At 42.3% G+C, this 10,584-nt stretch overlaps 1 protein-coding gene across 4 annotated transcripts in view; it reads left to right on the forward strand.

Annotated features, from left to right (window-relative positions):
- Positions 1 to 10,584, forward strand: part of LOC145994793 (ras-GEF domain-containing family member 1B) — an 802,930-nt gene that overhangs the window by 659,864 nt on the left and 132,482 nt on the right. The window lies entirely within an intron of this gene.

A 10,584-nucleotide genomic window follows, 5' to 3' on the forward strand; every position in this document is an offset into this window, starting at 1 on the left:
GTCAGAGCGAAGCAGCACACGCTGCTCGAAGGCTGGTGACCGCAGTCGCTTTAACCCCTTGACGAAATACCGTTCCCTCTCACTAGTTCATTGGTGGAGCTGTCTCGCGTCACTACTTGCGCAGAGACTTGTTTCCGTTCGTTTGCTACAGAGATAACCGAGACAGAGTACAGTGGTATTACTTTGAACTTTGCCGTTAACAATGTTTCAGCGTATTTTGGGCTACTTACCTCCACTATTACTCACAACAATCTCAACCGAAACGGTCCACACGAAGGTTCCCACACCAAAACTAATTTTTACAATAAACAGAGAGGAAACTGCATTCTCCTCCGGTGCTAACGTCTGAAGTCAATTTTGTGTGCGGGAATAGTCTGCCGCGGAACAATCTAACGCCCTGGTTTTGATCTGGTGCACTGTGAACGGCGTGCTGAGAGGAAAATTGGCCCCAGTAATTAGATTCCGAAATATTGTGTGTTCGTGAGTTGGATTGGCTGAAAGAGTGGGAGGGGGAGGCCGGGATATGCCCTTGAGGTGAAGAGAAGTTCGGAACCTTCCTATAGATATTGGCCATTACGAGAGCAGCAGGTGCACCGAATGGCAGAGCCAGCCAGCTCTATCCCTTGGAAGGGCCTTGTAAAGAAGATTAAATCCTTTTATACGAGACTTCTTTTCTCTTTTATAAAAATCACCCCCGACGCTGCTAGGTATCGTTTTCGTATTTAAAAAAGAAAGTCCAACAGCGGTTTTGAGATTGTACAAAGCTTCGTGCAGGATGGAACAAAAGAGAGCAATGTGTATGGAGAAGATCTTGAAGCCCACTTTACAGATGGTACTTAGGTATTGTGTTGTAAGGCCTCCAGAAATAGCTATGGTGTATTTCAGCTGAGGATGGTTCGGAGACAAGGCAAGACTAGGCGCACTCTCGTTTCGCCTCGAGCCGGACCCTGTGGCCGAGTGGTTAGCACATCGCACTGCGACGCCAAGGGTCCCGGGTTCGAATCCCGCTCGGGCTTGGTTGTTTGTGAATGTCCATTCATCAATTTCATCACTCATCCCCATCTTCTTAAATTAGCCAAGAGGCACAAAACGCGAAGTAAAATAAACTAAATCAGTCAATCGTTTCGCCTCGTGAATGATGAAACCTGATTCGTGCTCTGTGTGGTGTCCAGACTAGGGATGGCCAAACGGATCCGGATCCGAAAGTTCCAGATCCGGATCCGAGAGTTTCGTATCTCAATCCCATTATAATATTACCACACCTTAAAAGTTATTGTGATCTTCGATTACAAAGAAACTTTTCATTAGTTAGTCCTACAAGATTTTTTTTCGAGTGTTGTTCCTAAAATACTTTGCTACACATCGGCTAACACACTCGTGCACAAAAATGATCTTACTTGTTTAACAAAATATCAGAGGTGATTTTGTAAATGCCATTGAAACGAATATGTATTCATTCGAATGTATTGGAAATGGAAACACACATAAATGTGAGACATTCCATTCCAGGATGAAACCTTTAACACATTTAAAGATAGAAATGTTATACAAAAATTATACAATTGTTCTACAGTTACAGTTTTAAAAATTAAAATTAAACATTACAATATATGCAGTGTTATATAATTACAAAGTTAAAGGCTAACTAAGTGTATTAATTACAAATCGCACATTTGCGCACACACACACACTATATAAAAAGTAAAAGTAAAAGTGCTCCCCTGTGCATAGCACCACGCCATGAAGGCGTATAGGGGGTATGGGGGTAACGCCCCAAACTTTCTTGATCCGGTCGTGAGTGGGGGTGATGTGATCAGCATCACGCCCCTGACCGCCTTTACCCCCCAGGGTTTCCCCCAGGTACCCATGTTATTCGACGCTGGGTGGACGCCGGGGCCGCTTCCATCGTTAGAAAAGTTCCCGGATTTGAACCGGCCGGGGATCGAACCCGGGACCTTTAGCATGGTAGTCAGACGCGTTACCGACTGAGCCACCGCGGCCACGCAGGTAACAATATGTTATAAACACATTCTTACTTTCCAAAGAAGCGCTCATGTGGGATGGCCAAACGGATCCGGATACGGACTTGCTATCTCTCTCGTCTCCTTGCGAGTCCTAAATAGGTAGTATAAGCAGTGTTTTTTTCTTCTGGCTGTATGCAACGATGGCCAACGGTGCGCCATACCGACACCTTTTTATGTGTGAGAATAGAACTAATAGCATTTTATTTTAACGAAAGAAATGCGTGCGCACGCCTGTGTGTGTTTAATTACATAAATGAAATATCATTTATGAACATACCAGAATATTTTGGGTAGTTCTAACGATGAACAGAATAAGGAATTTTTCAGACCGAAGCGACAAGCAACAAATGTCACTTGGAAACGATTAATCAGAAATATATCCAATTTTTCGTACCGAAGCGACACGAAAATACGTGTCTCATGTCACATCCATATCACTTGTAATACACAGTTGTCTCGATATTGTGCATCGTGTCGCCTCGATCTGTTGGTAGCGCTTTTACTGTAGACTGCATAGGGTCCGTGAAGATTGTCCCCTGTATTTCGGTGATAAACCATGTCGTTTCGGGCTGAAAGCTCCCTTATGAAGCAACTTGAAGAGTACCGGAAACTTTCTTCCCAGAGAAAGAGCACTGCGTATAAGCAGTGTATCACAGAACGAATTTTCACACCGTATTAAGGCCATGAAGAGAATCAACTTTTGTTTATAACGTTTCCTGTTGGACGCATCGTTGCAACTTCACAGATATAACCATACCTAAGCGAGACTCGAACCCAGGACTCCCTAGTTTCATAACACGTAGTGCTAACCACGCTACGAATGACCGAAATATTGTATTTTATCCTGAATGTATACAGCCTCGCTGCACAACTTAACATTTACACACAATTTCTAATTACATGTTAACTTTAGTAATACAATAAACAAAATATATGACATATCTACGTATGTTAGGTAGATAGTACCTTGGTATGTCTCTTTGAGAAGGACATTAGTTTTCAATTATCATACATTATAGTTAACAGCAACGTCAAAGGAAATCGAGAGTCTCGGTTATATCTCGTCGTCACTAGCATCTTGAATTAAGGTAAGCTGTCTCACCCCTTGCCATCCGTGCTTTAATCCGCCCTTGGTGCGTGCCTGACCACTCGCATCGGGCCGGACGACCGCGCGAGAGGATAAGGGGGCACAGGGACAATTTGCTTAATCGGGGCCCACTTGGAGAGGTGGGTGGTGTTCTTAAGTGCATTCGGCCATTTCACCCTCCCACAATCAACGCTTTCCCGGATCTGCTTGGGCAGCATCAGAAACAGACAACATGAACGTAAGCATAGGGTTAGTGCGGGAAGGGAAGCGTGGGGGGGGGAGGAATTGCGAGAGACAAAAGAGGAGGGTAGTAGCTGTGTTGCTGACCGACCCAAAAAAGATGGGGGAGGGGAAGAGAACAGAGACGAGAGAAGCCGGTTGCCATGGCAACGGTTACCTCGGCGACTTCCATGGAATCGTTTTTGTGTTGGGGGCACCCTTGTCGTATTGACAGAAAGTGTTGTCAAAAGAGGGGATGCAGGACGGCGCAAAAGAAATAGGCGATGCGAGGGAACGATAAAAGAGGAAATAAAGCGGAAGGTTTTCAAGTTTTACAGCGATTACCTCTGTTGCCAAACCCACTTCCCCCCATAGCAACGCGATAAAGGTAATACTGGGCGTGTAATACGCTGTCGTTGAATGTAACCTTTGTGCACTTTCTCCTTACCGTATGCCTGTTTAGTACCTCGTGAGATTAATCGCGGCGATGTTGACGAACAAGTTCATTGACAAGGTGTGTACGTCAGACGAGGACCATTTTCGCCTCGGAGGCTTCGTCAATAAGCAAAATTTCAGGTATTGGACCCCTCAAAACCCGCAGTTAGTGCATGAAGTGACGTTACACAGCCAGAAAGTGGCACTATGGTGTGCAGTGTCATCATCTGGCATCATGGGCCCTTATTGTTTTGAAGATGGTGAAGGTAACCCAGTAACCGTCAATTCCGAACGTTATGTTGCTATGGTGAACAACTTCTTGCTCAAGAACTAAATCGCTTTCCACACATTCATGACAACGCCTGGTTTCAACAGGATGAAGCAACATCACACACACAACTCGGCAGTCATTTGCAGCATTGAGACAGTTCTTTGGCAATATATTTATTTCTCGATTTGGTGGCATCCCATGCCCCCCCCCCCCCTAGATCCCCAGATCTCTCGGTCTGCGATTTCATTTTGTGGGATTACCTCAAGACAAAGGTGTTCGAACATCGACCTGCATCAGTTGAGGAACTGAAGACGCGAATCATCGAGGAAATCAACCAGGTTCCTGGGGGCATGTTACGTCGAGCCATGCGCTATGTTCTTAGACGGTTTCAGGAATGTTTACGCAAAAACGGTAGCCATCTTACTGACGTCATCTTCAAGACATGAGGCCTTTTTGTGACTGTGAGTGAATGAATTTAGAAATGGCATACCCTATACTATTCATAACCATGAATACACTTAGTTCGAAGTTCATCTTCTTCTTTCATTTACCATTTCAAAAGAACCCGTATTTTTTAGACACCCTTTACTTGAATTTTATCATAGTCCTGGAGTGGCCACCCTGCAACCTCACAGATACCCATTCTCTAGACGGTATTCGAATCCAGGAACCCTCGCTTCGAAGCACGTAGTGTGTATATGAAGACAACGAGTACAGTAGAATCTCGATAATCCGATGTTTCACATAATTCTAGGGGGAACAATTCGAGCTTTCTTCTGATAAGTCCGCAGATAAGTTTGAACTAGAAACTATGCACAGTCCTGAACCGGAAGACACTAGATCATTTTGTATTTGAATTTTAGTTTGAAGTCCATTTGATGCACAGAAAGGCTAATCGGGACTTGACCTACAGTTTAAAGTGGAATCCGAACCACCATGTGCCTCCACAGGGTATCCTATCGAGGACCCCTTGATTACAAGGTGATGACGTTTCCACTACGCAATCGGGGAGGCACTTGATCATTTCTTTCAAGTGTAAGTATAATATTGTTTAACTATTTTCATAAAATTATTCTTACAGAAATGTTCATAATAATATATGATACCGGTATATCTAATTTTTCACGTAATTTTTTTGTTATTCTATTTCCCCCTCTTCCAATTTTCACCAGTCAGTTTTGGAATTCGAGATAGGCTTATCCCTGTCCACCTCGAACTGTCGGGACTCTACAGTTGTCTGTGATTTCATAGGAGGTAGAAATATTGGGGGATATATATATATATATATATATATATATGTGTGTGTGTGTGTGTGAGAGAGAGAGAGAGAGAGAGATTGGGGGAGAGAGGGGGGGGAGAGTTCGAAGTCCTCATTTATCTAGTATTTCTTGTTTGCTGAGACAGAAGGGGAAAACCAAGTGTAGGAGTATTATGTTCTTTGTTGATTAACCCACCCCGAAATAACACAATTGAACGCCTTTATACTCTATATTTTTGAACAAACATAATAAACAACTCTACTTTTTCAATCGATATATTTTGAACCTTTAATATCTTCGAGAGTGAGACAGGCCTTGGGAAGTCGAGACGGGACTGAGACCTCGCTTGCAAATCGGACGATACGAAGAACGAAACTGCCTCCCCGATGTCGCAGCGGTAGCGTCGTCGCCTTGTAATCAAGGAGTCCCGGATTTGATACCCGGTGGAGGCACATAGTGGTTCGGATTCCACTTTAAACTGTAGGTGCCTGTGGGCGAGTGTTAGCACATCGCGATGCGACGCCAAGGGTCCCGGGTTCGAGTCCCGCTCGGGCTTGGTTGTTTGTGAATGTCCATTCATCATTTCATCACTCATCCCCATCTTCGCAAATTAGCCAAGAGGCACAAATCGCAAAGTAAAATAAACTAAATCAATCAATCAGTCAATCAATAAACTGTAGGTCCAGTCCCAATTAGCCTTACTGTGCATAAAGTCAACTTAATAACTGCAAATCAATCAATCAAGAACGAGACTGTCTTCATCGTCTCGGCACCATCCTAACGTTTTGGCTTTCACCGAAAAGAGACAAATGTTCTGGTTTAACCTTACTTGAAGTGCCTGCCCAGAAAAGTTTCGAGTTGCAATCTGTCCAGAGAGGAAATATATATTGTCCCAGCATATCTCTAGGAGCTAACAGAGTTTCTGAATATTAACACGGAATCGCATACCTCTTCCCTCGCAGTTTGGCATTCGTTAGTCATCAGATCACAAAGTTATTCCTCGAGCGCCAAAGGGAGGAATCGCAGCATCCGTGTCCTTTCATATCGGCAACACATGCGCCTCCCACGGATAGTTTGGAAACTAATTTCCGACTTGATTAGTCTCTATCTGCGTTTCGGATGCAGGAGTGGTTTGGGGAGGGAGGGCGATTTTGTATCTCCAGCTGCCTGTTTCCGCTACCTGGCGACACGTAGCCTCCTCGTTGGTATCCGCCGGCTTCCTAAGCCCCGTGGCTCCGCCGTCTCCTTGACAACTGGCTCAACAAAAGAGCATCGGGTGATCGGAAATGGGAAGAGGGGGGCGGTGGCCTCAGATGTGGAAGTCGAACGTCCGGGGTTGAGGTACGTGTCAAATTACGCACGGGAAGTTTTTCTTCCTTTCTGATTTCTTCGGGTCTGAAATTTGCTTTCGAACTTTTTCGTTCACCTTACATTCTACTTGCTGCTATTTTTTTTTCTGACACGTGTAATATGACCCCAGTAAGTAATCACAAGTGAAAAATGGAACGCAGATATCTAATTCCTTGTCTTGAATTTTCTATTTCGGTTATACAGGGTGTCTGAAAAGTCACGAAACCGAGATTTCGAACGTACGTAACTTTTGTACAGAAAACGATAGAGACATGAAACTTAACACTTGAGTATTAAGTTTTTCTATGTGGATGTATTTAAAACATGAGACAAGAAAAACAAAAGATTTGAAATTTATCTTACAAAAACCTAACCTACCCATCTTTCTGTACGATAAATTCCAAATATTTTATTTAATCTGTGCATTGATTGAATGACATAATCGGATTGCGGGCACACCTGGTACTGTACGCCCAATGTTGCCAGTGTACCTCGTAATTTCGAAAAAGACATACTTTTTTATGGATATGCCATAATTAACCTCATAAAATCGCGACTCCACAGCTGTCTTATTATCCATGTTGGTTTTTCCTTGGTAAAAAAAAATACATCTAAGTAACTTTTTCCGCATACTCAACGTACGATTTTGTTGTTTCATGTTTTACAAACAACCACATTGACAAAGTTAATACACAGTGCAAGTTTCATGTCCGTCGCTTTCTGTACAAATGTTACGTACGTTCAAAATCTCGGTTGCGTGACTTTTCGGACACCTTGTATTATGCCGCTCTTTTACCTATATTTGTGAATGGTAACGATGAGGAGTTATAATAAGTTGACGTATTAAACTGGAGAATACTATGAAACCTCTGTGCCTTGAAGCAGATTCGTAGTCTGCTTCGGTTCGGAACATGTCTGTCAATCTGGTAGCGAGTCTATCAACAAGGTGGAATGTGAGCAAGATAAGTAGCGATAGGTGCGGCGTGGAGATGACGCCATCTTCTTGCTCGTTGATTGGAGGATACTGAACTTATACTCGCTCCCAAGGTGCAAATGCATAACAGCTACAGCCAGAAATGTTACGAAATGAACCTCGCTACTCGCCATGTGGATCAAACTCATACAAAGAGTGTGTATCCTGTCGCAGGCCTTATGTATCAGATTGATACACAACTTCCAGGCAGCCTGTATAGTTCTTATTAGGGATGGCCAAATCCGAATAATTTTCTATCCAGATATCGGATGTTCTGATATCCGAATTGTCCAGATTATCCGAATTATCTTCATATCTGGATATTCGGATTATCCGCATAACCTATAGAGTCATTCGGGAGAATATGCCCATCGGGGTTAGATGCCCACTCCCTCGTATCTCGCGCGACATTAATGTTATGGCAATTCTGCGACTCTTGTTTGAAAGCGCCCTCCGTGGTAAGACGAGGCAGCAGGTTTGGAGCTTGTGAGAGGAATCTGAAGCCATTCAGGGTTAATTTCATGAGGTAAGAAGACAATTTTTGAGGTAATAATTTTTTGGACGTTGCTGTATTAGTGTGCAATAATATTCCCAAGAGAGAAATAAACTGAATTATATTTGGTGTAAAGATGAAGAGTCAGGGAAACATATCTGTAGAGTGAAACTGCCGCATGGTGCTCAGAGTTGCCAACTCAGTGATTTCAATTTTCTGCTTGTAGCTGTGGGGGTGATATCCCCACAGAAATTAAGTACAATATATGCCCATGGGTATTACTATGATAAGAAAGGACCACAATGTGACTGGATCCAGTGTAATCGTTGTAGTATGTGGATGCATGAAATATGTACCAAATTCACGTCTATGTGTCCAAAGTGCAATGCAAATTCTCACAAATGGAAATAGTAAAAGAGGATATGGTAAATTCAAAATAAATGTTGTTAGAAACTCTATGATTGTCTGTACACATGATGTTCTGTTAACGAAACAAACGTTAATAATCTTCCAGTTAATGGTGTGTATTATTTTCCTTTCAATATGTCCAGTATTACAACAATTGTTTCTTGTATGGGGCATTTTACCCCTAATGGGTGGGCATTTTACCCTGAACACGGGGTGATTTGCCCAAATTGACGTTCATCTGTTTATTTTTCTATAGTTCTTTTGCTATAAGACTTACAGTAATGAAACTTATAGGTAACAATAACAAAACATGTAGCTTTTATTTGACATCCTTCCTCATTTAGCGAAGCTATAAACCGCCAAAAAAAGTTGGGCGTATTCCCCCGAGTGACTATTTGGTTAGTCGTATTATCCGCGTATCCTAGTAGGAGTATCCTAAATGTCCAGATATCCGAATTAGTGTATTATACGGACAGTTGTATCGTCTATCTGTTTTACGGACTATCCACATAGTATTTTATTTGTCATGTTCGTATTTCACAGTAGAGGAAAAGGCCCCTCTTTTTATTTTGTGATTTTCGGAGGAAAAAATTTAATATATCAAGCAGCTGCCTTTAAAATACATGTCTATGAAATATATACCTAAATATAATAGCATGCTAAAAGTATAGAAGGTCTCCATTTTTTTTTTAAAAAAAAAGAATTTCCAGAAAATGGTAAAATGATGTATTTCAAAATGGTGGTCTAAATATGGGCTACCATCGCTGTGACGACGAAGAAAGAGATCTGCCCATGTTCTTCCTGCCTCAGCTGACCGGAAAGGATGGGGTATGTTGTTCTTTTCTTTCAACTTGATAGGCAATTCTCTTCAGATCGCCAATTGTAAAACCAAAAAATCTTTATTCCGTGAAAAGCAAATATGACACAAGCAACTTCTCCAGTCCTTCCCCTAAGATTGTCTTTCTTCCTAACTTTATTTTTGATGCTTCAGCCGGCGTCAATGAACTATTCTTGCTAATTGCTAAGTCTTTGCAACGTAGAACGAGGAACATTATTAACAACGGCCGCTTTATCACAACTCATTTTTTCGATCTTACGTCTGCTATGGCACTCGCCATGTATCTTGATTCCATATCTTTCGTTTTCCCTTCCTTTCGTAGCATGGCTTTGTGATGGACATCATAAAACAGAAATAAACATTTATTAGTTCTTTGTTTAAGTATTACTAATATGTTGTCTAAATATGGGAAAATAGCCCATATTTAGACCTTATATCATAGCCCATTTTTAGACCATCACGCCATTTTCTTCTTCAATTTATTTTCTCACTCTGTGGTACATATTTCACAAACAAATCATGGCATTATAAAAGCCCACATTTGTTTTATGCACCGCTAATATCATAACCTACACAAAGCAGACGAGAATTCAGAAAACGTTGAGTTAAAACATACCTGCAAAAAGCTTTCGGAGGTCGCAAATCTATAACAGCGTTCCAGGCCGAAACGAACCACCACTTTCACTTGCGAAATGTCGCCGCAACTTTTGTCCTTGACAGATAACCAATTCCAATAGCCTCCACCAGGCTGCAGCACCCCGGAGCGCTGATTACTATAAAACTCATATTTAAACCTTCGCCCATATTTAGACCTTCTCCTCTACTGGTTTGCTACAAATCCTTCATCAAATTTGTTCTAGCAGGATATGATTATCGGAATATCAGGATATCCGTATTATCCGTTGCATCCGAAATGGATATCGGATGTCTGTTGTGGCCATCCCGAGTTCTTATACGCATCTCCTATGAAAACAAATGCGTGTGTGAGTTTCGCTGGTCCGTGCAGTCTTGGTTGCCGAGTTTTCTCGCATGGTGTGGGAGTCTTTTGAAATTAACTAGAAAGCTTCTCACACAAGCCGTGTACATAAACGTTACCATCAAAGTACGGTATGCGTCAAAATATAGAGTACTGAAACTCGCGCATCTCGAACACGTGGTTGCGTTTGTCGACGGGGCATGGCTCCAGCTGCACGTGTTCGCAGTAGTGAAAAGGAAGTTGTGTTGTGC

This window comes from Lepisma saccharinum, chromosome 11 (genome assembly GCF_977018435.1).
Source record: "Lepisma saccharinum chromosome 11, izLepSacc3.1, whole genome shotgun sequence".
NCBI classification, from domain to species: Eukaryota; Metazoa; Arthropoda; class Insecta; order Zygentoma; family Lepismatidae; genus Lepisma; species Lepisma saccharinum.